General features: G+C 44.4%; 1 long non-coding RNA gene across 1 annotated transcript; it reads right to left on the reverse strand.

Moving 5' to 3' along the window:
- Positions 1-7,424: 7,424 nt before the first annotated feature.
- On the reverse strand, positions 7,425-22,652 carry LOC149454497 (uncharacterized). The gene is made up of 2 exons (XR_016314192.1): positions 22,530-22,652; positions 7,425-7,821 (listed from the first exon to the last, which is right to left on the reverse strand). It is a non-coding gene; the product is annotated as an uncharacterized LOC149454497 (long non-coding RNA).
- Positions 22,653-26,234: the final 3,582 nt, after the last annotated feature.

Consider the following 26,234-nt stretch of genomic DNA (forward strand, 5'->3'; position numbering starts at 1 on the left):
CGGCAGAAGTCCAACCTCTGCCTCTACTGTGGTGATGCGGGTCATTTCGTGGCTACCTGCCCGGCAAAATCTCATAAGCCCTCTCCCAACTGTTTCTACATGATGCACCCTCAATGGGCAAACCGGACGCATCTCTCTTTTCATCTGCAGCTACAGCTGGCCGAAAGGACAATCACGGTCCCAGCCATCATAGACTCAGGGGCTTGTAGCTGTTTTATGGATGCTCACTTCACTACTCAAAACCAGATTCCACTCCGTACAAAAGCACAAAGACTTGCAGTCCATCTGGCAGATCAGTTCTGGCCCTGTGACACAGGAAACCATGACAATATTCTGCTACTCTCCTTCAGGACACCAGGAATTCCTATGTCTAGATATTATTACCTCCCCGGTTTTTCCAGTTATTCTCGGCATGCCTTGGCTAAGAGCCCACAACCCAACCATCAATTGGTTGTCTGGAGAAATCTTCTTTCCCTCAGAATATTGTCTGACTCACTGTACTCCTAAAGAGACAAATGAGGCAACTCCTCTTCTCAGCATTCACTCTGATCCTGAAACCATGAAACCTGTTCCTGTAGTATATCACGAGTATCTGGACGTGTTCAATAAGAAAAGTGCCAACACCCTTCCTCCTCATCGCTCATATGACTGTCCAATTGAGCTCCTGCCCGGTGCCGAAATTCCTTTTGGTAGAATTTATCCCTTATCCGAAGCCGAATTAGAGGTCCTCCGGGAATATATAGACGAAAGTTTGGAAAAAGGCTTTATTCGGCTTTCTACATCACCAGCAGGAGCCGGCATCTTCTTTGTTGAGAAGAAAGATCACACTCTTAGACCTTGTATTGACTACCGTGATCTAAACAAGATAACGGTCAAGAATCGCTATCCCCTTCCACTGATCCCCGAATTATTTCAGAGGCTGCGAGGAGCATGCTTCTTCTCAAAACTGGACCTGAGGGGCGCTTACAACCTAGTGAGAATTCGGGAAGGTGATGAATGGAAGAAGGCCTTTAGAACCCGATGTGGGCACTTCGAATATCTGGTCACGCCTTTTGGTCTCTGTAATGCCCCAGCAACCTTCCAACACCTGGTAAATGATATTTTTCGAGACTATCTGGATCTATTTCTAATCGTTTATCTGGACGACATCCTGATCTTCTCCAGTTCCATAGATAGTCATCGGGATCACGTAAAGAAAACTCTGGAAAGACTACGCCAGCATCGCCTTTACGCAAAAGCCGAGAAATGCGAATTCGATAGGCAATCCATCCAGTTCCTTGGGCTTGTGATCACTTCTGAGGGCATCTCTATGGACCCCCAAAAAGTGTCCGCCGTCTTGGAATGGCCCATCCCAGGAGACAGGAAAGCAGTGCAGCGCTTTATAGGATTTGCAAACTTCTATAGGAAATTTATCAAGAACTTCTCTGGAATCATCGCACCAGTGACACAGCTCACCAGGCAGCATACTCCCTTTAAGTGGACTCCTGAGGTCCAAATAGCCTTTGAGCAATTAAAAACTATGTTCACGTCCGCACCTATCCTGAAGCATCCTGACCCTGCTCTAGCGTTTGTCCTTGAAGTGGACGCTTCGGAGAACGCGGTTGGAGCCATATTGTCAGAAAGACAGGGACTCAAATCCCTTGTGTACCCTGTCGCATTTTTCTCCTGGAAATTAAGTGTTTCTGAAAGGAATTATGATGTGGGAGACAGAGAGTTACTAGCCATTAAGGCAGCATTGGAAAAATGGTGCTATTTGCTGGAGGGAGTATCTCATCCCATTCTCATGTTCACAGATCATAAAAACCTAGAGTATCTGAAAACGGCAAAACGCCTCAGGCTACGACAAGCAAGATGGGCACTATTTTTCTCTCGCTTCATCTTCCATCTGACGTACCGTCCTGGATCTAAGAATGGTAAACCTGACGCACTCTCCCGTATGTTTCCCGACCCAATTGTGCAGTCTGAACCCGACACAATTTTGCCAGCCAAAACTTCTTACTCCTCCAGACAGACCTTGTCATGCAAATAAAAGAAGCCGTGGATAATCATCCACCTTCCATAAATATGCACCTGCAACTAAGGGGCGGTCTGTACTTCCACAAGGAACAGATCTTTGTGCCCGAAGAACTCTGGACTCTTATTCTCCAGAGATGTCATGACCATCCATTAGCAGGTCACTTTGGGATTCTCAAAACTTCTGAGTTGGTCTCTCGCTCTTTCTGGTGGCCAAACACAGTAAGAGATTGCCAGGACTATGTGAAATCTTGTACAGTCTGCCTGAGGAATAAGTCTGATAAAGCCAAGACTTGGGGCCTGTTGGAATCCTTGCCTATACCGGAAAAACCTTGGAGCATGATCTCAGTGGATTTTATTGTTGAACTTCCCGCATCTGAGGGATTCTCCACTATCTTCGTAATAATTGATCGCCTGTCCAAGATGGCTCACTTCATCCCCTTGAAAGGGACTCCGACTGCCATGGAAACTGCCTCCATTTTCATCGAGATCGTAAGACTACATGGCGTTCCCCTGAATATTGTGTCTGATCGAGGAGTGCAGTTCACATCCAAATTTTGGAAAGCTCTGTGTAAGGCATTAGAGATCGAGTTACGCTTCTCAACGCTTACCACCCACAAACAAATGGACAAACGGAAAGGACAAACCAAACTCTGGAGCAATACCTGCTTCTCCCCATATTCACAAGATGACTGGGCATTGCTCCGCTACCAAGCAATCTCCCTTTTTCGCTAACTACGGATTCCATCCCTCCTTTCTTCCAGACATACCAGTGGAGGCCGCTGTTCCAGCAATACAAGAAAGGATGGAGTTCCTCAGGAGGAACGGCGAAGTTCTACAAAGGACAATTTCTGAAGCTCAGGCGAGCAACAAGAAATTTTTTGATAGAAAGAGAAGGGGCAACTTGGAATTGAAGCAAGGGGATAAAGTCTGGCTATCCACGGCTAATCTGAAATTAAATTGTCCATCAAGGAAGCTTGGTCCAAGATACCTGGGACCATTTACTATCAAGAGAAAGGTGAACCCTGTGGCTTTTGAATTAGAATTACCTACTAACTTGAAGACTCACCCAGTATTCCATTACTCCTTGTTGAAACCACACATCCCAAGTGGGTTTCCCAACCGGAATTTGGAGGCGTCTGCTCCACTGCTGGTCGAGGGGAATGAAGAGTATGAAGTTGAGGCTATCCTGAATTGTAGGAAGAGGGGCAGACAGACCCAGTTCCTCATCAAATGGAAAGGTTATGGACCAGAGGATAACTCCTGGGAACCATCCACTAATGTTCATGCCCCGCTGATAGTCCAAGCCTATCTCCGTCGTCACCCTGAGAAACAAGCCCTAGTGGGCATCCGGAGGCTGCCCCTAAGGGGGGGCAATGCAAGAAGATTCGCGATCGGGAAAGCGCATGCGCGAAAGAGGGCTAGTGACCAAGTGAGGCCGACCTCGTCAATTCAGTCTCCCATCAAGTACGTGACACTAGGGATACAGGTTGTTCTCACTGGAAATGCCTGGGTAATAAGGTGCTCGTGACTTCCGTGGTAAGGAAAAAGAGGTGTGCTTGCACTCACCAGATGCACAATAATATTGCGCATGTATGTATTAACCAGAAGGACACTGGTGGTCATCTAGGAACCGATAGGAATGAAGCACTCCGTTGGTACTGACATACACTTCGTATTGCAAAAAATACTATTAAAAAATTTGTAAACTGAGGCATTATTTTAATTTGTAAACCGAAAATTACGTTAACCGAGGCATTTGTAAACTGAGGTATTACTGTATAGCTAATGCCTTGGAAATTCTTTTGTACCCTTCTCCTGATACCTTTTAACAATGAGATCCCTCTGATGCTTTGGAAGCACTCTGCGGACCGTGGATTTTGCTGTAGGATGCGACTAAGAAAATGTCAGGAAAGGCCTACTAGAACAGCTGAACTTTATTTGGGGTTAATCAAAGGTACTTTGAATGATGGCAGGTGTGTACTGACTCCTATTTAACATGATTTTGAATGTGATTACTTAATTCTGAACACAGCTACATCTCCAGTTATAAGAGAGTGTGCACACTTATGCAACCACATTATTTGAGTTTTTTATGTTTATTCCCCCCCCCCCCAAAAAAAAAAAGATTTCACTTTATTTTTCAATTGGGTTGTACAGGTTGCAGGTCACATTAAATGTGGAAAAAGTTCTGAAATTATTTATCTTTGTCTCATTTTTCTACATCACAGAAACCTGACATTTTAACAGGGGTGTGTAGACTTTTTATATCCATTGTATAATGGTCTTAGAAAAAATGGATTTTCAGTTCTTATTTCAAAGCATATCTAAACCTTAAAATGAAAATGTAATATATAGCAGCTTACTAGTCCTTAGAGGTGGCTGCATTAGTTATAACTTTTTAGACCATTTACAGCAAATACAGCAAATACCTGTTAATATTTCCAGAAATGCAGTGTGCCTGTCCCTTACTGTGAGCTTAAAAGAAAGTGCATATGACATTATCTTTATTAAAAAAAACTACTAGTCTCATGTAATGGAGACTAGTAATATAATGTAATACAAGTCCTCCATGTGATGGAGATGAAAAAAATTCAATATTTGAAACCCAGCCTATGTGACAGGTGAAAATAAAGAAAAAAAACTAATACAGTCACTACATCTAAGCACCAGTAAAGCTGTGATATAGTACATTTTTGTGGATTTATACAGGTGAAACTCAAAAAATTAGAATATCGTGCAAAAGTTAATTTATTTCAGTAATGCAACTTAAAAGGTGAAAATAATATACGAGATAGACTCATTACATGCAAAGCAAGATAGTTCAAGCCGTGATTTGTCATAACTGTGATGATTATGGTTTACAGCTCATGAAAACCCCAAATCCACAATCTCAGAAAATTAGAATATTACATGCAATCAATAAAACAAGATTGTACATAGAACAATATCGGACCTCTGAAAAGTATAAGCATTCATATGTACTCAGTACTTGGTTCTGGCCCCTTTTGCAGCAATTACTGCCTCAATGCGGTGTGGCCTTTTTCTTCCACACGTTCCCTTCCACATAACTTTCTATTAATGTGCTTTGATACAGCACTTTGGGAACATCCAACTTCTTTTGCAATTACCTTTTGAGGCTTTCCCTCCTTATGGAGGGTGTCAATGATGGTTTTTTGCACAACTGTCAGGTCAGCAGTCTTTCCCATGATTGTGATTCCTACTGAACCAGACTGAGAGACCATTTAAAGGCTCAGGAACCCTTTGCAGGTGTTATGGCTTAATTAGCTGATTAGAGTGGGACACTTTGAGCCGAGAATATTGCACCCTTTCACAATATTCTAATTTTCTGAGACTGTGGATTTGGGGTTTTCATGAGCTGTAAGCCATAATCATCACAATTATGACAAATCACAGCTTGAACTATCTTGCTTTGCATGTAATGAGTCTATCTCATATATTAGTTTCACCTTTTAAGTTGCATTACTGAAATAAATGAACTTTTGCACGATATTCTAATTTTTTCGAGTTTCACCTCTATATACTTTCATAGAAGCATTTTTGATAGCAAGATTTCTACTTTCACATCCCTATTTTACCATATCTTTAAAAAAAAAAACTTCATCAAAACTGCTTCTATGAAAGTGTGCAAAGTTTTTTTTTCACCATCTTTAAAGCATGCCTTGAACAATATGTTTGAAAAAATTAGCTAGAATCTCACATGCATCGTTTTTTTAAACAAAAGAGAACTAGATGCATTGAATACACTAACGTACAGAATTATTACTACTATAAATCAAGCTCAACAAGAGAAACTATGCTTATATAGATGAGCATAATTTCTTTTGTTGGGGTTGAATTATAGTAGTGTTGTATTTAAAGAAGTTAATAAGTTCGTACCTACCCTCTGGTAGAGATTCTGTGATATATCTGGTTTCGAAGAAATACCTTGATCATGCTGGTTTTTAAAGTTTGGTTGGTTCCCATAACTGTGTTGGAACCAGTTTTTAAGCCAGTCCATGAGAGCAGTTTGGCAATATTTCTGTCGGTCAGTGTATTCAATGCATCCAGTTCTCTTTTGTTTAAAATACGATGCTTGTGAGATTCTAGCTCATTTTTCCAGACATATTGTTTAAGGCATGAGTTAAAGATAGTAAAAACTAAAACTTCAATGGTAAATGGAAGGAAAGGGTGCTGAAGAAATACTGTATTTAAGGATCACCTTCTTAAAGCTGCTATTCTCTCAATCCATGATAATTCAAATCTTGCAATACTTGTGATTTCCTCTTTCACTGTTGAGAAGAGAATCTCGTAGCTAGGTTATATAAATAGGAAGAAGGGGAGGTGAGTGTAATTTTAAGTATGAGAATTAGTGCTTATCCCTAGAGTATCTAAAGTGTGGCGTGAAAGCCTATATTTAGGGGATTTGGTTTCATTTAGTCTATAATATGACGCGGCACTGAAATTATTAATAGTATTGTGTTCTGCCAACAGGGAATGAGCAAATTCTTTTAGGGAAAGTGTCACATTTTTGGCAAAAAAAAATGATTTTGTGGGGTTGTTTAGCCATTGTGATTCTCTTGATTAGGGGGTAATAGCTCCAGCTAATGGCTCCATTAACAATGAGAAAATGATAGGAAAAAGTGGACACCTCTACCAGGTGTCATTTGTGATAGTAAATAGCAAGGAGAGCATATTGGTTTAATTTTTCTTTACAACACACGTGTAAATGCAAATAGGTATAACCCTTTGGTAGCAGAATATTTGTGAATGTCTATGAATTCTGTGGTGGTACCTTGTGATCTGCAATTGGTACACTGTCAAATAACTCTTCATGTTCTTGTTGTTATTTTACTAGTGTTGGTTGTCTGCAAATGTGGTATTTAAAGCAGATCTTCACTGCATCTGAGCACTACAAACCAAAAATGCCGTTAAAGCGGAGCTCCACCCAAAAGGGGAAGTTCCACTTTAAGGACTGCTCCCCATTAAGAATTGGCAACTTTGGGGAGCGGGTACCCGAATTTGACAGGTACCCGCTCCCACTTCTGGTCCGATCGAAACTGAAGGTATCCTCCCTCCCTGTAGTCTTTTGGGACATGTGACAGGTCCCAGAAGACTACAGGACCATTCACGAAGCGCAGCTCTACTCGCGCATGCGCAGTGGGCACCCGGCTGTGAAGCCGCAAGCTATCACAGTTGCGTGCCCACACTGAAGATGCTGGCCTCCTGGAATACAGGACGTCTGGTGAATTGAGCTGCGGGGGACACACCACAGGACTGAGGGACAGGTAAGTGGCTGTTTTTTAAAAATCTGCAGCTACAGTTTTTGTAGCTGCTGACTTTTATTTTTTGATAGGTCGAGTGGAACTCCACTTTGAGTTCATTTTTAATATTCAAAGCAAACTCACACATTATTTTTATTATTATTATTATACAGTATTTATATAGCGCCAAAGGGTATGCTCAGCGCTGTACAGTAGCAAGGGGGACAGAACATGAGACAAGACAGTAACAATACAAAACACGAGGGGTTCGAGGGCCCTGCTCTTTCGAGCTTACAATCCATCCATCCATCCATGTCTCCATGCTTTATTTTGCTGAGAAATCACTTTTGAAAAACACCCCCAAGCATTTGTGGGCATGGCCATCTTGAGTAAGGGCAGAGGATTCATATAACATTTACTTCCTGGAATTAATATCGTCATTAGTTCAGGCAAGCAGATGGGAGGGTGTGCCTAGCGGAGAAAACTCCTCCTCCCCTCCTGAAGACTCCTGGGATGTATGACATCATTTGCCTAGGCATGAAAGCTAGAAAGTAACAGAAGAAATTAAAAAAAAAAAGGTTAAAACAAGTAAATATGACATATTTTCCTGTTTACTAATTGCGCTGTGATTATCTACAGTTAGTTCCTTGGTGTTGTCTAATTATGTATTGCTGTCTCACTCTCCTGTACCTGTGCTAGAGCTGACAATGTCATGGCCTTGGACTTCACTGGCTACATGCAGATGAGGAGGATGGACAGGGTGATGTTGTCTACTGTGCTCTGTTCAAAGTCAGGAAGCCAGAGATGTGCTGTGTCGGGGAGAGGAGAATGCATAACATCTTTGAGTGCTTTGTGCCTGAATTAAAGCAATAGGTTACAGAATTGCCATAGCCCTTCCCTCTCCTTTTCTTTCCAATTGTAGCAGATTTCTTTGCAAATCTCAGCAGCAAGTCAAGGTTGCTGGCTGGTTTCCTCTTTACTATATGTGTGGCTTGTAGTATCGCTACCCAGAGAGCACAACTAATTGTAGCTATCTACAGTACACAGGATGCCAGCCATACCCACACTTTTTAGCTTTAAAATTATTCAAGGACAACTGTTGCAAAACATATATTGCAATCTGATAGCAGTATTTGCTACTGTGTGTAATGATCTTATCCAGTATATGAATGCTTTGTTTTTGTTGCACATGCTCATATTTATATTTTACTTACATCTGTGTGCAGGCCAAGCTATCTAGCCAAGGTAACTGGGATTTGGACACTGCCAGGGGTGCATGAGACCTTGCAAAAAGTGCAATATACTTTATATTTATATTATGTCCACTTCCCCGGATAGAGCGGGAAGATGTAGAAATGATGGAAAAAGCAATCATTCTGAAGCAGAAATTACATGGGCCATCAAAAGTTTACATCCATCAAAAGCGCCGATGACGATCGCGGCGTCAGACCCCAGCCCTTCTCACCAAACTCGTGACCGATGGACTAGCCAATCTAACACTGAGCTGTCATGTGCGTAACAATGCCACGCCCAGCTGCACCCTGCACAAAGATTTTCCAGCTAATGGACCACAATCTGCAGCCTGAGAGCGATTGTGACTGGGTCAGGTTAATTACGCAATTAATCCTTCACACTGCCACCACCTCCTTTCTGTACAGAGAAAGAGGAAACTCGGCAATATCAGCAATAACACTATGATGTTGAATAATCGTCTGTATACCACTGTCACCGCAGGCAGGGATATATAGAGGTTTAAACACACACAGTAGCGCTCTTCAGAGACAGGGGTTCTTGGTTTGCATTAAAGAGCTTTAGAAACAGTTCAACACTTTCAGAAAGTAAGATTTATTACTAAAAGGTCAAAAGGGTGCAATAAAAATATTTACAGAAAAAGATGTAGCCAATATATATATAAATATACAGAGAGCAATAACACAGCAAAGAGATAACAGAAAGAAGTTTAGAGGGATAAAGTACTTGCCGTCAGCCTTGATTTAAGCAGCTTTCAAGTGTCAGAGCAAAAGGGCCTTATCTCCCAAAGTTAGTTCCGATGTTAAAAGCGAGCTTCTTCAACTTCAACTCAACTCAGCTTAGCTTAGCTTCAAGCATAACAGTCTTTTTCTAGGAACTCAGCAGGGTGTCTCCTTAAAGCAGAGAACCAATCGCCTCATTTGGGCAGGGGTGTTGTAGGCGGGGAGCTCAGGCTATGACCAAATCCCTCCCAAATTATACTATGGTCAATAACTTTTCCTAGGTGCATGTAACATTCTATCCACGGGTAGATTAATACGCAGAATCATCTGCTGAACATCTAGATATGAAATATTGCATACCTGCTGGGATGGTTAAGGAGATATCATTTTCTGCTCTCCGGTTTGTGTCAGCTAGGGGGTGTAATATATCAGATGACTTGTATTAAAGTGACCGGTCTGAATATATCCCTGGTTTTTATGTAAGTCTTTCATATTCCAAGATATGTAATCATAGGGGAAAGTGAATGTTGAATGTTATGTCTGGTTCACGGTTTATCTGGAATGTCTTTGAAGCTCAGCGAGGGACTGGTTTATGGTTTTACAATCCTTTTCCAAGCAGAGTCTCGCAGACGTATGGGGGCCAGGCTAATTGGGGTTTAGAGCCATGAGTTCTCCCGCTGGGCCTTGATGCCTTTTTGAACTCAGCATCCAGGGACTGATGATAGAAGATGGAGGCCCTTTGCCAAAATGGAGGTTCGCATCCATCTCTGTGTGCATGATTGCTACAGCGCCCGGTCCCGATGGTTTTTTGGGTCATTATTATAGAAAGTAGTCTGACTCTCATCTATGTTCCTTCTTTAATGCATTGAGAACTGGTACCCCTCTCCCCCCATATGAAAACACAGCTTACATACTGTACATGTCATACCAATTTATAGAGTTAGGAAGTGCAGAATATTGGGGTGCTGTGAAGAGGCTCTGCAGCTTAAGCATGTATTTGCAAATGTTTTCAAAATAAACCCGTTTTCAACAGGAACTGTTAGGACAATTTGGTTGGTTGAAGGCTAGTAAGTTGAGGTGGGAATTTTTCTCTGTTATTGTTTGACATGCTTCGCCCTTCCATGTGCTCCTTGCTACAAAAGCCAGTTATAGATTGACGCATTTGTTTGTACTGTTGATATACCGGTGAGGGGACGCACTGGACACCTTGGCTGCCATTGTGCTATATGCTGGGTGTCAAGTGCACCCCTGTGCCTTTAAGGAGGGGTGGGCTCCCTCTAGGCTTACCTGCCCTCAATCTATCTATTATACATGTGCTTCTACTATGGAGGCTCTCAAAATTTATAAAGTTAGGAACTGCAAAATATTGGGGTGCAATGAAGAGGCTCTGCAGCTTACGCATGTATTTGAAAGTGTGTGCAAACTAATCCCCTGTTTTTAACGTTAACTGTTAGGCAGGACAATTAGGTTAGTTGCAGGCTGGTTAGTAAGTTGAACTGAGAATTTTTCTCTGTTGTTGTTTGCTAGGCCATGCAAGGACCACAGCAAATGTGCGATCACACTAATTAACCGCTTCCCGACCGCCCTATAGCAGAAATACTGCTACAGGGTGGCACGGGTGCGCAAAATCACGTATATATATATGTAATTTTGCAATTCCAGGTAAGTGCGCGCGCACACCCTACCTGCGCCGCCAATCGCGGCTGCGGCTGTCAATCACCGGGTCCCGGCCGGTGATTGCCGAGGATCTCCGACAGGGAGGAGAACTGTATGTGAACAATATATTTTCTATACACTAGAATGTTATGGGTTTGGTTCTAATTTTACTACCCCTTTGTGAGCCCTGTATAGTGAACCATCTGCTTGGTTAATGGTTAAGGGATATTTTGACTCAGACTACGAGCCCATAAACATTATCTCCAATGACATATACAGCTATACCACATGTTGAATTTATCCCTTGCATCAGGTCAGATAGTTTAACTCAATAAATAAACTCACATGTTGGGGAAGTCAGATTAGGAAACCCATTCGAATGTTCCGATTAATGGTGAATATTCATAGGTAGAAAAAAGTTAATGTTGTAGCCTCATGGAAGATGCATTCAGGTAGACAGGATACGGTGGAATGACTACCAGAGAGGGGGGGTGGATATACACAAGTACGGTGAGAGAGAGAGTGCAGCTTAGAAGGAGACAGCTTAAAGATACAGAGCCATAATAGAAAAGTAATGGTCACAGACAAATAATAATAAATCAAATAGCGTAACACAACCCTCCTCGTCTGAAATCTTTAGATTTCATAACTTCAAAAACATATATATAATCAATAAGTCCAATTCTGATGAATGTCTTGGAACCTGTAACAAGAAACATGCAACAAGCAAACATAAACATAAGTTCAACTGGATGGCAGAACATGTAGTAATCCAACATGGGACATCTTCAGAGAATACTAAAGTTCCAAGTAAAACCGGTGGTTATCAATAATGTACTCCCTGTCGTGCAATAGCATGGCAAAGCGGTAGCATAAGTCAGTCACCTGGCAAAAAGAGTACTAACTCTGTAATTGGACGAGCAAATGTTCGTGTTGATCTTCCCTTGGTTACCTTGACCTCTACCTTCCGGTACTTGACATCATCACTGGTCATAACTTTAGTAATGAGACCAATAGGGCATTCATTCTGACAAACTTCCTTGTTCTTTAGGAGAATGAGACCTGATTGACATCAACTACAGGGCTTGAATTGAAGAGTGAACTGTTTTTGGACAATTCAGTTCCATTTCTGATTCGCTCTAATTCCTCCTGATACACCTCTTCTTGCACACAGCAGATAATTACCTCTTCTGCGCGTGCAATATCTGCGGCTGTGGGGCATCCAGAACAAATGTGCCAGCCATGACACTCTGATGTAGAGTTCTTCGCAAAGCAACAAGCAATGTGAATTAGGTGAGCAATAGCTCTTACAGTGGATGACCAGGTAGAAAAACGCTCAAAACGGTGTGACCGCAGTTTCTGTTTTGTACTCACAGAAGTGTGGAGTGAGATGTTCACTGTTCTTATTTCCTTATCTTCAGGACTTACAAGTCCATAGGTGTCGTCAGTAAGGAGTGAGTAGGAGTTATCACACAAAAACCTTGGAGGTGAAAGCCATAAGCTGTTCTGAAGAGCTGCTGATGACACGGCTCTGGTCCCACAGTCAGCTGGGTTGAGTTCAGTGGGAACGTAATGCCATTGACTTGGTCGAGAAAGCCTCATTACACGTTCTACCCTTTTGCTGACTTACATGTAAAACTGTTTTGTTTGGTTGTATATTTATACAGTTGTGTTCAAAATAATAGCAGTGTGTTGAAAAAAGTGAATAAAGCTCAAAATCCTTCTAATATCTTTTATTTCCATACACACAAATGCATTGGGAACACTACACATTCTATTCCAAATCAAAACATGACGAAAAATATATCAAATTTGTGTTGTTCATCTAAAAAAAATTGAAGAAAAGTGAATATTAGACTGTTCAAAAAAATAGCAGTGTTTGTATTCTTCTTTACAAACTCAAACATTCACTATATAAACTGAAAAATGTTTGAAGATTTTGCTTTCCTTTGAATCACTTAATTAATATTTAGTTGTATAAGCACTGTTTCTGAGAACTGCTGTACATCTGTGTTGCATGGAGTCAACCAACTTCTGGCACCTGTGAACATGTATTCCAGCCCAGGAAGATTGGACTACATTTCACAGTTCTTCTCTATTTCTTGGTGTTGCCTCAGAAACTGCATTTTTTATGTCACCCCACAAGTTTTCTATTGGATTAAGATCCGGGGATTGGGCTGGCCACTCCATAACGTCAATCTTGTTGGTCTGGAACCAAGATGTTGCACGTTTACTGGTGTGTTTGGGGTCGTTGCCTTGTTGGAATACCCATTTCAAGGCCATTTCCTGTTCAGCATAAAGCAGCATGACCTCTTCAAGTATTCTGATGTATTTAAACTGATCCATGAGCCCTGGTATGCGATAAATAGGCCCAACGCCGTAGTATGAGAAACATCCCCATATCATGATGCTTGCGCAACCATGCTTCACTGTCTTCACAGTGTACTGTGGCTTGAATTCAGTGTTTGGGGGTCGTCTGACAAACTGTCTCCGGCCACGCGACCCAAAAAGAACAATCTTACTTTCATCAGTCCACAAAATGTTGCGCCATTTCTCTTTAGGCCAGTCAATGTGCTCTTTGGCAAATTGTAACCTCTTCAGCACGTCTTTTTTTCAACAGTGGGACTTTGCGGGGGCTCTTTGCAGATAGCTTGCCTTCACATAGGCGTCTTCTAATTGTAATAGTACTCACAGGTAACTTTAGACCTTCTTTGATCTTCCTGGAGCTGATTGTTGGCTGAGTCCTTGCCATTTTGACTATTCGTCTATCCATTCGAATGGTAGTTTTTCGCTTTCTTCCACGTCTTTCAGGTTTTGCTTGCCATTTTAAAGCATTTACAATCATTTTAGCTGAGCAGCCTATCATTTTCTGCACTTCTTTATATGTTTTCCCCTCTCCAATCAACCTTTTAATCAAGGTACACTGTTCTTCTGAACAATGTCTGGAACGACCCATTTTCCTCAGAATTTCAGAGAGAAATGCACTGTAACCAGCATGTACAACATTTGCTGCCTTCCTTCCTTAAATAAGGGCAATAATTACCACCTGTTTTTCAAAGAATGAATGACCTCACTAATAGAACTCCACACTGCTATTATTTTGAACATGCCCCTTTCAATTAGTGATTCAATTACACAGAATCAGCAGCATGCATGTCATGACTGTTGGATCTGTTGGATTTCTATTACTCTACTACACCTGCTAGTAAATTATTTGCCATGTAGAAATATAATTTCTACCAAAAACAGTGATTGATCAGGTTAGTGATGTCTGACTGCTATTATTTTGAACACAACTGTATGTGTGTATATATATATATATATATATATTTATATATATAAAACCAAGTACTACCTTACTGTGTATAAAAGGTGAAATAATCAATTCTAGTGTCCATATCACTTTGTATGAATTTCTACCACTAGCACAGGCACACAGAGTTCAAGTCTTAGTATGGTATGTGCAGGTTTGAGAGTGAGTTTTTCATTGCCTAGAACAAAACTACAGTGTGATTCTCCATTAATCCCAGAGGTCTTTAAATAGGCTACTGCAGGAAGAGCTAGAACTGATGCATCGGAGAAAATATGAATCTCTCTATGGTCAGCAGCTGAAATGAAAATTGGAACATAGCAGCATGAAATCTGAAGTTTTTCTAATGACCTCAAAGAACATCTCCACCTTTCATAAGCTCCTGGCTATTAGATATAATCTTGTGAAATCTAAGGTCTGCTACACATAGCATTTCATTTGTTCTGGTGAGAAGATTGATTGCTTCTTTAGCAGATGGAAAGGATTTGAGTGCGTTGTCAATGTAGAAGTTTCTTTCAACAAATTGGCGAGCATCAGATCCATATTCCTTTTCTCCAGCCTGAGCCATTCTCCTTAACCCGTAAGTTGCCACTGCAGGGAAAGGACTGTTACCGAAGACATGGTCCTTCATTCGATAATCTATAACTTCCTTGTTGATGTCATTGTGACATAGAAACCTAAGGTAGTCCCTGTTGTTTTCTTTGACAATGAAGCAGTTAAACCTTTGTTGAATATCAGCCATTACTGCTATGGGCTCTTGTCTGAAGCGGATCAGGATTCCTATTAGACTGTTGTTCAAGTTGGGTCCAGTAAGAAGCATGTTGTTAAGAGAAACACCTTCATGCTGAGTGCTGGAATCAAAGACAACTATGATTTGTTCTGGTTTGCGTAGGTGATACTCGCCAAAGGATGTAAGGTACCAGCATTCTTCTCCCTCCTTTAATGGGGTGCAGGCTCTGCATGATCTCTGTCAAATATATTTTGCATAAAGTCCACAAAGTGCCTTTGCATCTCTGGTTTCCTGCTTAAGTTGCGCTTTAAGGAGGAGAATCTACTTATGGCCTGCTGCAAGTTGTTGGGCAGTCTCTCTCTTGGGAGATGAAAAGGTAAGGGTGCTACCCAGTTATTGGAGTAGTCTTGAAAGAACTCATTGTCCATTACTCTGATAAATTATTTGTCTTCCATTGAAGGAGCCAGTATATCATCTTCACTGGTTGTATTAAACACTGTAGAGCCGAGATCATCATCATGGGAAGAGAAAGGGCTTGTGATATCTGGGACACTATGTCACCATTCGCAGCTGGCTATCTTCTATTTTACCCAGTAGTGATGTGGGCATGACTCAAAGTAAGTGTTTCGGCCATTTGGCAGAATATTTGTCTTTAATGATGAAATGTTGGTAGGTGTCTTCATTTTGTCTATACAGACGTTGCCTATGATGACCCAACCTAGATTGGTGCGCTGGGCAAATGGTGCATCTGGGGCTCCACTGACTTGTCTGTGTATTTTGTGAACCCTTAGATGTCTCTTCCTAACAGAAGAAGGATCTGAGCATCTTTGTCAAGTGGTGGTATCTCACTTGCTATTACCTTCAGGTGAGGGTGATGGAAGGCAACAGCTGGTGTAGGGATTTCTTCCCCGTTATCAGGTATCTGGTTGCAATCAACAAGTGTAGATAGGAGTAATTGCAGGTTACCTTTGAGAGGAGATACCATGAGTCCACAAGAGCTTCTTCCAAAAACCTCTGTAGTTCCACTACAAGTACCCAAAGTGTAAGGATGAGCTTTTTCCCTTTATTTCAAATAGATCAAACAGTTCGGATCTTGCAAGTGATCTATTGCTCTGATCATCTAAGATCGCATACACCTTTAGAGTCTTTTCTGGTTTACTTTCGTTGTATGTTCACCAGGCATATTTTAGCACATGATTTATCACAGCGGTCTTCCCCACAAACTTCAGTGCAGGATGAAGAAATGATGGTGGAATCAGGCACTTAGTCTGTATTCTCCCCACCTTGCCTTGACCTAGGAGGAGAGTTAAAGGGTTGTGCAGAGCTGGGCTCAAGTGGATGGAGGGCTTGCACATGTTCTTCTGAACCACACTCTATTCACTTGATGGACATATTACAGTCCTTAGCAAAATGTTCGGTAGAAGCACAACACTTGAAACATACCCCTAATGTCTGTGAAAGCTCCTTACGCTCTTCAAGAGGCTTTTTCCTAAAGCCGATGCATTTTTTGAGGGGTGCGGCTTCTTGTGAATGGGACACTCTTAGGATTTTCAATCTTCCACTCTGTTTATTTGCAGCCATTACTGTGGTGGGAGTGGGAAGGATGTCAGTCTTTTTCATGGATACTGGGCCTCTATGGTTCCTATAGTTGGCCTGAAGACTGGTACTCTTAGGAAAGGATGAAAAGAGACTGTACTCATCATAGAAAAAACTTGGGTCGTTCTTGGTCTCTGCAATGTTCCTGATGAATTCACAGAAGAAAGAGAATGGAGGGAAGGAAACATTGTTCTGTTTTTTTGTAAGATGACCCTAGTGCAGACCATTTTTCTTGCAAACCATATGGGAGCTTGGAGATGATTACCCCTCTAGCAGTATCCAGGTAACAGTCCAGGTAGTTTTGGGTCAGCCTTGGCTAGCTGAAGCTCAAGGAGAAGGTCAATCAGTCTCTGGAACTCCTTGTTGTCCTTACCAGATATCTTTGGGTAAGTTTCCAGATGCATAAACAGAGCATTTTCTATAGCTTCTGGACTGCCATAACTTTGCTCTACTCTATCCCATGCAGCTGTGAGGCCTGCTGTAGAATTGTCCATGAAAACTGATCTTTATGGCTTAACACATGCAGCAGATAGAGGACCAAGTCATCTGATCAGCAGATCCAATTCTTCAGCAGCTGTAATACCAAGAGCATTGGTTGCAGTTCTGAAAGCACATTTCCAACTTCTGTAGTGTTCAGGTTGGTCATCAAAACTTGTAAGACCAGTTTTTTGTGAACTCTCTGCGCAGTATGTATTTCACAAACTCTGCTGTCTCAGTTGTCTCCGACTTTATGCAAGATGTGGCCCACCACGACCCCTGAAGCCACGGTCTCTCCTACCGGCCGCAACAGATCACAGAGGAGCGCAAACCACGTAGGGCCAACGATTGCTACCGTGACGCCCCGCTCGACTCTGACGACGACCCTTCAACACCTCCTGACGCTGCACCCTTCAGCACCTTCAGCGCCTCCCAACGCCGAGCCCTCAGCACCTGACGCCTGGCCTCAACATCTCCAGTCACCGAGCCGCCAGCATCACCAGTCGCCGTGCCTACCAACACCCCCAGTCATCGCACCCTACAACCCCTCGCCAAACCACCGAACCCACTGAAGACGTGCCGCAGCACCCACGGATGCCAGCATACTGCACCCACAGACTGCAGCCAACCAGCTGCCGCCCTCCACCCTCACTCTCCCCCTACAGAAGGACTCAAATGGACTCCTCCACGGTGATACAGATTCCCCACATCACCTTGCCCTGACCTGTATCCCTTCACCTCCCCTGACCCGACCATCGCTCCACTCACCCCAACATGCCACCTGCACTCCTCCTCCTCGTTTTCCTCTCCACCATCCCAAAAATCGCCTCCCTCTACCCGCCTACCCCCCCAAAATAGCTCTACATTGCCCCTTCACTTCTCCCCTCTCCCCACTACGGCACTCACCACCTCCTCCTGCTACTCCACTCCCCCGTCGACCCACATGCCACCACTATCAGACCCACACGCTCCTGCACTTCCCATCACCATGCCACCTTCCTCACCCTTCTCCTTCTCCTATCCGCTCGGTCTGCAACAAGCTTACCGCTATCCATGACCTCTTTATCTCCCACTCCCTCAACCTCCTAGCCATCACCGAAACCTGGGTACAGGCCACTGACTCCACCTCCCCTGCGGCACTTTCCTATGGAGGTCTCGTCTGGTCCCACTCACCAAGACTGAGCGGTCACAAAGGTGGTGGTGTCGGCCTGCTCCTATCACCGCTGAGCACCTTCCAGGTCCTCCCTAACCCCCCCTCCCTAACCTTCTCCTCCTTCGAGGCTCACTGCATCCGGCTCTTCACCCCCACCCCCCTAAGGATCGCAGTGATCTACAGGCCTCCCGGATCTATACCCCGCTTCCTGGATGACTTTGCCTCCTGGCATCCCTTCTTCCTCTCCTCTGAGCTACCGACCATCATCCTTGGGGACTTCAATATCCGCATCAACGACAACAGCCCGGCTACCTCCCAACTCCTCCACCTAACCTCCTCCTTCGCGCTCACACAGCACACTCAATCCTCCACCCACATCATTGAGAACACCCTGGACCTCGTCTTCTCCCACCTCTGTACCCTCAACCATTTCACTAACACCCCCTTCCCTCTCTCCGACCACCACCTCCTCACATTCTCCATCTCCCCTTCCCCTAACTCCCCCCCCCAGAACGCCAAACCATCACCAGCCGCAACCTCCGTAACCTGAACCCGGCCCCCCTCCACTCGGCTGCCGACCGCCTACACGACAGCATCCTTCCACTGTCATGTCCTGACCTAGCCACCACCACGTACAACGACTCACTTTCAGCTACCCTAGACTCTCTGGCACCCCTAACCACACGCTACAGCAAACCTAGACTGCTCCAACCATGGCAGAACGACCACACTAAATGCCTCAAACGCAGCAGTCGCGCGCTAGAGAGACTATGGCGCAACACCAGGTCCCCTCGTGCATTCTCCCTCTACAAATCTTCCTTCCTCACTTACACCTCCTCCCACCACGCCGCCAAGCAGGCTTACTTCGTAAACCTGATCAACACCCTCTCCTCCTGCCCTCGCCAACTCTTCTCCACCTTCAACTCCCTACTCTCCCCCCCCCCTCCTCCACTCAGTACCTCACTCACCGCCCGCGAGATTGCCACTCATTTCCACAACAAGATTGATGCAATCCGTAAGGACATAGTCAACTCGCAATCTACCTCCCCACCTAGCCTCCCCCCCATCTCCCCCTCATCTCTTCCCTCCTCTGACCTCGCAACCGCACTGCTCCGAACCACACCCAAGACCCCGCTTACCGTAACCCCCCCAGCTCCTTCAGCCCCGCTACCACTGAGGAAGTCACCAGGGTCTTCACAGAAGCCCGCCTCACTACCTGCCCCCTGGACCCTATCCCCTCTCAACTCCTCCGGTCACCCCCCTCTTCCCTCATCTGCTCCCTCACCCACATCTTCAATCTCTCCCTCTCTACCAGCGTATTCCCCTCCCCCCTAAAGCATGCGCACATCACCCCCATACTCAAAAAGCCCTCCCTGGACCCCACTGACCCAAACAACCTCAGACCCATCTCTCTGCTGCCACTCACTTCCAAACTCCTTGAGTGCTTAGTCTACGACCGCCTAAGCGCCCACCTAACTGACAACAGCCTACTTGATCCACTACAGTCCGGCTTCCGCCCCTACACTCCACCGAAACCGCCCTCCTCAAAATCACCAACGACCTACTAACCGCCAAAGCCAAAGGCGACTACTCTGTCCTCCTCCTCCTGGACCTCTCCGCAGCCTTCGACACAGTTGACCACCCCCTCCTCCTTAATAAACTACTCTCCCTTGGCATCAGAGACACCGCTCTCTCCTGGTTCTCCTCTTACCTATCCCGACGCTCCTTCAGCGTTTCCTACAACGGTGCCACCTCCCCTTCCCTCCCCCTCTCTGTTGGGGTCCCCCAGGGCTCTGTCCTTGGACCCCTTCTCTTCTCCATCTACACCTCCTCCCTTGGCAAACTCATACACTCCCATGGCTTCAACTACCACCTCTACGCTGATGACACTCAAATTTACCTCTCCACCCCCCACCTCACCCCCACATTCTCCACCCGCATCACTCACCTCCTAAACGATATCTCTGACTGGATGTCGCTCCATTTCCTCAAGCTTAACCTCTCCAAAACCGAGCTTCTTGTCTTCCCCCCTGCCCGCGCCCCCCCCATCCTATCCATCACTACCAATAACACCACCATCAATCCTGCCCCGCAAGCCAAAGTCCTTAGCGTCATTCTGGACTCTAACCTCTCCTTCCAACCTCATGTCAAATCACTTACAAACACATGCAGGCTCCACCTTCACAACATCGCCAAAATACGCACCTTCCTTATCCCAGACACCACTAAAATACTCGTACACTCCCTGATTATCTCACGCCTCGACTACTACAACTCCCTACCCCAGTGCAGGCTCTCCCCAATTCAGACCATTCTGAACTCAGCGGCTAGACTCATCCACCTCACCAACTGCTCCACCTCTGCCACCCCCCTCTGCCTATCCCTCCACTGGCTCCCTATCGCCCAACGCATCAAATTCAAACTACTCACTCTGACGTACAAAGCCATTCACAACACTGCCCCTAACTACCTCACCAACCTGATTCCCAGGTATCACCCCACCCGTACCCTTCGCTCTTCACAGGACCTCCTTCTATCTTGCCCCCTGGTCTTTTCCCACGCACGTCTGCAAGACTTCTCCAGAGCCTCCCCCATCCTCTGGAACTCACTACCTCAATCCATCAGACTGTCACCTTCCCTCCTTACCTTCAGGCGCTCCCTGAAAACCCACCTCTTCAGGGAAGCCTACCCCACCCTCACCTAACTGCCGTTCTCCTTCATTCCTCCTACCACTCCATCCCCCACAGCCACTTCCTCCTGTACCACTACCCCCTCCCTCCTAGATTGTAAGCTCAAAAGTGTAGGGCCCTCTAACCCCTCGTGTGCTGTTTGTAGTTGCTGTACTGTTTCATGTATTGTCCCCCCTCTATTGTACAGCGCTGAGCAAACCCTTTGGCGCTATATAAACTCGAAGTAATGTAATAATGTAATGTTGGCTGAACGGTGTTGATTGTTGACATTGCTGTTATAAGACACAGGGAAATATGGTGCAGCAGATGTATTCAGACAAGTTTCTTGCTTGAAGTCAGTTGCTCCAATGGTACATTTATTTGAGGCTGTACTGATAACAGGAAATTGATGACTTGCTTGCAGCTTGCTCTGATGCTCTGTGATGTATGAAGGAAGGTTATCTAGATAGGCAGGAAAGGTGTTGGAGTGATTTTGCATGCAGGAAGTTTTTGGAACCTCTTTAACTTGATGCTGAAAAGAAGTCCCTATGTTGTCTGGAGCATTGGAGACGATAGAGTGTCCACTGCAGTGGCTTATAACATAGTCTGTAGTGCGTTTGAGGGGATCTTCCATATCCGCTATGTTTAGGTTAATGCTGTCTTTCTACTTGCACTTCCGTCTGCATTGATAGCTTGTTCTAGGACCCTTAGTTTTGCCATAGGTGTATCATGTTTACACTGTTCGTTTAACATCTCTATTGCTGCTCTTTGGCGTGCTAACTGAATTTTCAGCTCTGCCCTCAGAGTTGCTAACTCTGCTCTCTTTTTTGCATCTGGAGTCTGCACCTTGTTGGCTTCCACTTCAGCGCGGGCACTAATAAGCCGCTCACTGAGTTGAGAGCATCTTGAACTATGGGATTTAGAGGACTTTTTAGAATGTCTTGTAGAAACGGATCTGTGAGATGCAGTGTCTTGTAGCAGCTTTATCTTTGCTTCTGCCTTTAATTTGGTTTGCTGGGTAGAACGCGCTCTTTCTAGATTAAGAACCTGGAAGTTGTATAATTCCTCTAAGGAATCTTCCTTGTGCATGCTTTGTAAAACATTACTGAACTTGTTGCTGGTAAACTGATAAAGCTCATATGAGCCATAAAGTTGTTAGATGGTGCCCTCTAGTGGCCATACCTTGTGTACAACAGTGTGTTAGATTGAGTAACAATCTTTTCCCATAATAACTTCAGGCTTATTATTAGTTCAGTTGTTAAAGTTTCATCATTTTCCATCATTTTCCAAGTTGGTTTAATTGAGCATTTGGGTAACACAACTAAATCAGAGACTTTTTCTGCTGTGTGTGACATCTCTTCACAGACAACCCTTGTAACTCATGTTGACACAAGCAAATAATGACTGAGAGATAAGCAAGCAAGGGGGAAAGCTGATGGCCTGGGCTTAGTTATGGAGGCTTACAAGTGCTGTTTTCTTGCTTTGCAATGAGAGCAATAAATCTTGTCTGTATCAGTACTGTCACCCAGGAATCTTGTAATTAGGCTGTAACTTTGGTTTTTCTACTATTTTGACTCAGACTACGAAGCCATAAACGTGATCTCCAACAATGTATACAGCTATACCATGTGGTGTTGAATTTATCCCTTGCATTGGGTCAGATAGTTTAACTCAACTAATAAACTCACATGTTGAGGAAGTCAGATGAGGAAACCCATCAAATGTTCCGTTTAATGGCGAATATTCATAGGTAGAAAAATGTTAATGTTGTAGCCTCATGGAAGATGCAGTCAGGTAGACAGGATACAGTGGAATGACTACAAGAGAGAGGCAGGGGGAAGGGATATACATAAGTACGGTGAGAAAAAGAGTTCAGCTTACACAGGAGACAGCTTAATGACACAGAGCAATAATAAACAATTAATGGTCACAGAGAAATAATAATAAATCAAATAGTGTAAAACAACAAGGGATATAGCTCCCAATATATCCAAATACAGAGAGGGACACGACAAGGCTGCCCTTTATCTCCAATCCTATTCCTTCTGGCTTTGGAGCCTCTTGCTATTAAAATTTGAGAACATCAGCATATGAAATGAATATATTGTGGCGTGCGCCTTGTTCGCAAATGACTGATGATCCTCTCTTCTCCTATGACATCCATCTATATGTGTGGGGGACAGGAGACCCAGGGTGAACAGACGTACACTTTATACCCCTAAATTGAGGGATGCCTGCCCTAATGAAATACTACGATGCTGCACAATTGGCCCAGCTGTCACGTTTTCACACAAATTATAAACATCCATTACACTCCTCGGGTGACCTTCCGATTTGCTTGCGATTGCAAATCGCAACTAAAGTAGTGCAGGCATTACTTTAGAAATCAGTGTGGTTCCGACCAAGTCGGAACCACACTGATATGACTGCTCTAATAGCGGACAATAGGGTGCGACTTGGCATACAATTTGCAAGTCACCTGGCATGCAAATCGCATGCCAAATCGCACCCGATGTGACTGGGGGCTTATGGACAAAGATAGAAGAATGTCAGGGCTGGGATCCTGCTACTTAACGAGCAGCTCTTTTCTTTCAATGCTCAGAAGCTGCTCAGCTGTCAGTTAATTACCAACCACTTGTCTCCACAGTGACTCACCTGGATACCATAACCTGCCTCATTAGTCCAGCCAAAAGCCAGCCCTTTTTGCTATTTCAGCAGCTTAGCTCATTTTCTCCTTGCGTGGTCTATGATCTCCAGTGTGTTCCTGGCTGTGTTCCTGTGTACAACTCAGTCTGGCTGACTTCTCTTCCAATTTCTGTTCCTGACTTTTGGCTCCTGACTACGCTGACCTCTGGTTTCCTGACCCTGGCTTGTCTGATTACCCACTCTGACATCCAAACCCTGGCTTCTGTTTTGACTGTGTTCCTGAACTGTTTTTTTCTTTGCAATTTCATTAAAGGTGTGATTTTAACTACACTTTCTTTATTTGCCTGGTTTATGGTTATTGGAAAAGAGTCTCTATATCTGACTAAGCCAATAAGCCATCTTATGTGGATTCATCCAAAAGATAGGCCAATCATTTTATGCCCCACATTGTCATTTTCCTTTAATTTAAGGGACAGACTGGCAACCCATTATGGCTTTAACCACCTTCTGCCCGCCATATAGTACAATGACGGGCGCAAGGTGGTTCTCTCGTTCTGATAGGACGTCATATGACGTCCTTCCATTCTCACCGCGCATGCGCAGCTCAGGGAGCGGACACAGCGGATCACGGAAAGAGCTGAAGATGTCGACTCGGTCATGTTATCAGCTGTGTCCAATCACAGCTGATCACATGTAAACACGGAAATGCCGCTTATCGGCATTTCTCTCCTCTCAAGCTGTCACGCTGACAGCTCGAGAAGAGAGGAGAGCCGGTAATCGGCTTTCCACGGAGGGGACATGTGCACTGATCATCAGGGCACTGATGATCAGTGTGGACCCAGAAGTGCCACCTGTTAGTGTCCATCAGTGCCAGCAGTCAGTGCTCATCAGTGCCACGTGCCAGTGCCCATCAGTGCCACATCAATGCCACATATCAGTGCATACCAGTGCACATCAATGCCACATATCAGTGCCCATCTGAGCTGCCTTTCAATGTCACCCATCAGTGCCACCTATCAATGCCAATCAGTGCCACCTATCAGTGCCGCCAATCAGTGCCACCTATCAGTGCCAGTCAGTGTCGCCCTACATTGTGCATCAGTGCCGCCAATCAGTGCCAGTCAGTGCTGCCTAACAGTGCCAGTCAGTGCTGCCTAACAGTGCCAGTCAGTGCCGCCTATCAGGGCCAGTCAGTGCTGCCTATCAGTGACATATATCAATGTCATGTATCAGTGCTGCCTTTCAGTGCCCATCAGTGATACCTGTCAATGCCCATCAGTGCAACCTACCAGTGCCTCCTCATTAGTGCCCATCAGTGCCACCTATCAGTGTCCATCAGTGCAGCCTATCAGTGCCAATCACTGCAGCCTCTTTAGCGCACATCAGTGAAGGAGAAAAATCACTTATTTACAAAATTGTATAACAAAAACAAAAACAAAAACTTTTTTTTTTCAAAATTTTCTGTGGTTTTTGGTTTGTTTAAGAAAAAATAAAAATCCCAGAGGTGATTAAATACCACCAAAAGAAAGCTCTATCTGTCTCAAAAAAATGATAAAAATTTCATATGGGTACAGTGTTGCATGACCGCGCAATTGTCATTCAAAGTGTGACAGTGCCGAAAGCTTGAAATTGGCCTTGGCAGGAAGGGGGTATAAGTGCCCTGTAGGCTAGTGGTTAAAGTGGTTGTAAACCCAAAAAATATAAATTTAGTTAATCACATTACTGTAATCTGCACAGCAGAGCAATGCATCCTCCCCCAATCTGCCTATAAAAGGACCAGGCAGTTTTCTGCTATCTTCCTCTTTATCCCTCATTGAACAAAGCCGTCACAGGCTATAAAATGGTATTGCCATGCTCCCTCTCCTTTGATTGACAGCCTACATAATTATACTTATAGACTAGCATGAGAAGTGGCCATGTCTCCTGAGCACACATGCACAGATCTCTCTCCCCCACCCTTCCTCCTCTCCCTCCCCCTCCTGCTGCCCCTGGATTGGCAACTCCGTACTTCAGCATTGTCAAAGGGGAGGAGGTCAGGTGGTGCAGATCCAGGTGTCTGATTGGATAGGACTCATCAGGGGGCGTAGGCACCCAACACAAGATCATTCCATCCAGCCATACTCCCAGTCTTTTACCAGAGCAAATGTTACACTCATTAGCAATCCTCACCATTGTGTGCAATAGAAGTTATGCTGTGTCTTAACAGCTACCAGTGCCAGGAGTTCTCACATATGTGCAGGTGCCAAGTAGATTTGACATGGACGAGCACTGTAACACTGCTGTGCGTGCACATTGGGCTGGCATGCACGCACTAGCATTCTTGCTGTGCGCGCCTGTGGGCGAGGGAGGGGAGTCCGGCGACATCACTGCTACACCTTCCAAGCTCTGGACTGCTGCCACACCCACAGAAAGGGACAATTTCGGAGGGCTACATCACAAACATGGAGTGACAGAAAAATGTTCACAATAGGCGATCAAACACAGAGCACTCTAAGGTATTTACGGATGGCAGTCTTCAGCATTTGACCAACATTGGTTTTACAACCACAAGTCTTTGCATACTCCTTCGACTCCATTGTTGTGAAACCCAGCCTTCACCTACATAATTTGTGGCTAATAAAGGTTTGATCTGTATTAAGCACTTGTGCGACCATTTCGACAAGCACACAGGTCACATATCTAAGCTTTATAGTATGCTGATAAATAGCCCCACAAAACTCTTTTATATGGATAAGTGGAAACAGGGT

This window comes from Staurois parvus, unplaced genomic scaffold, assembly GCF_062004578.1.
Source record: "Staurois parvus isolate SC_StPar_1 unplaced genomic scaffold, SC_StPar_1.0 ptg000425l, whole genome shotgun sequence".
Classification (NCBI taxonomy): Eukaryota; Metazoa; Chordata; class Amphibia; order Anura; family Ranidae; genus Staurois; species Staurois parvus.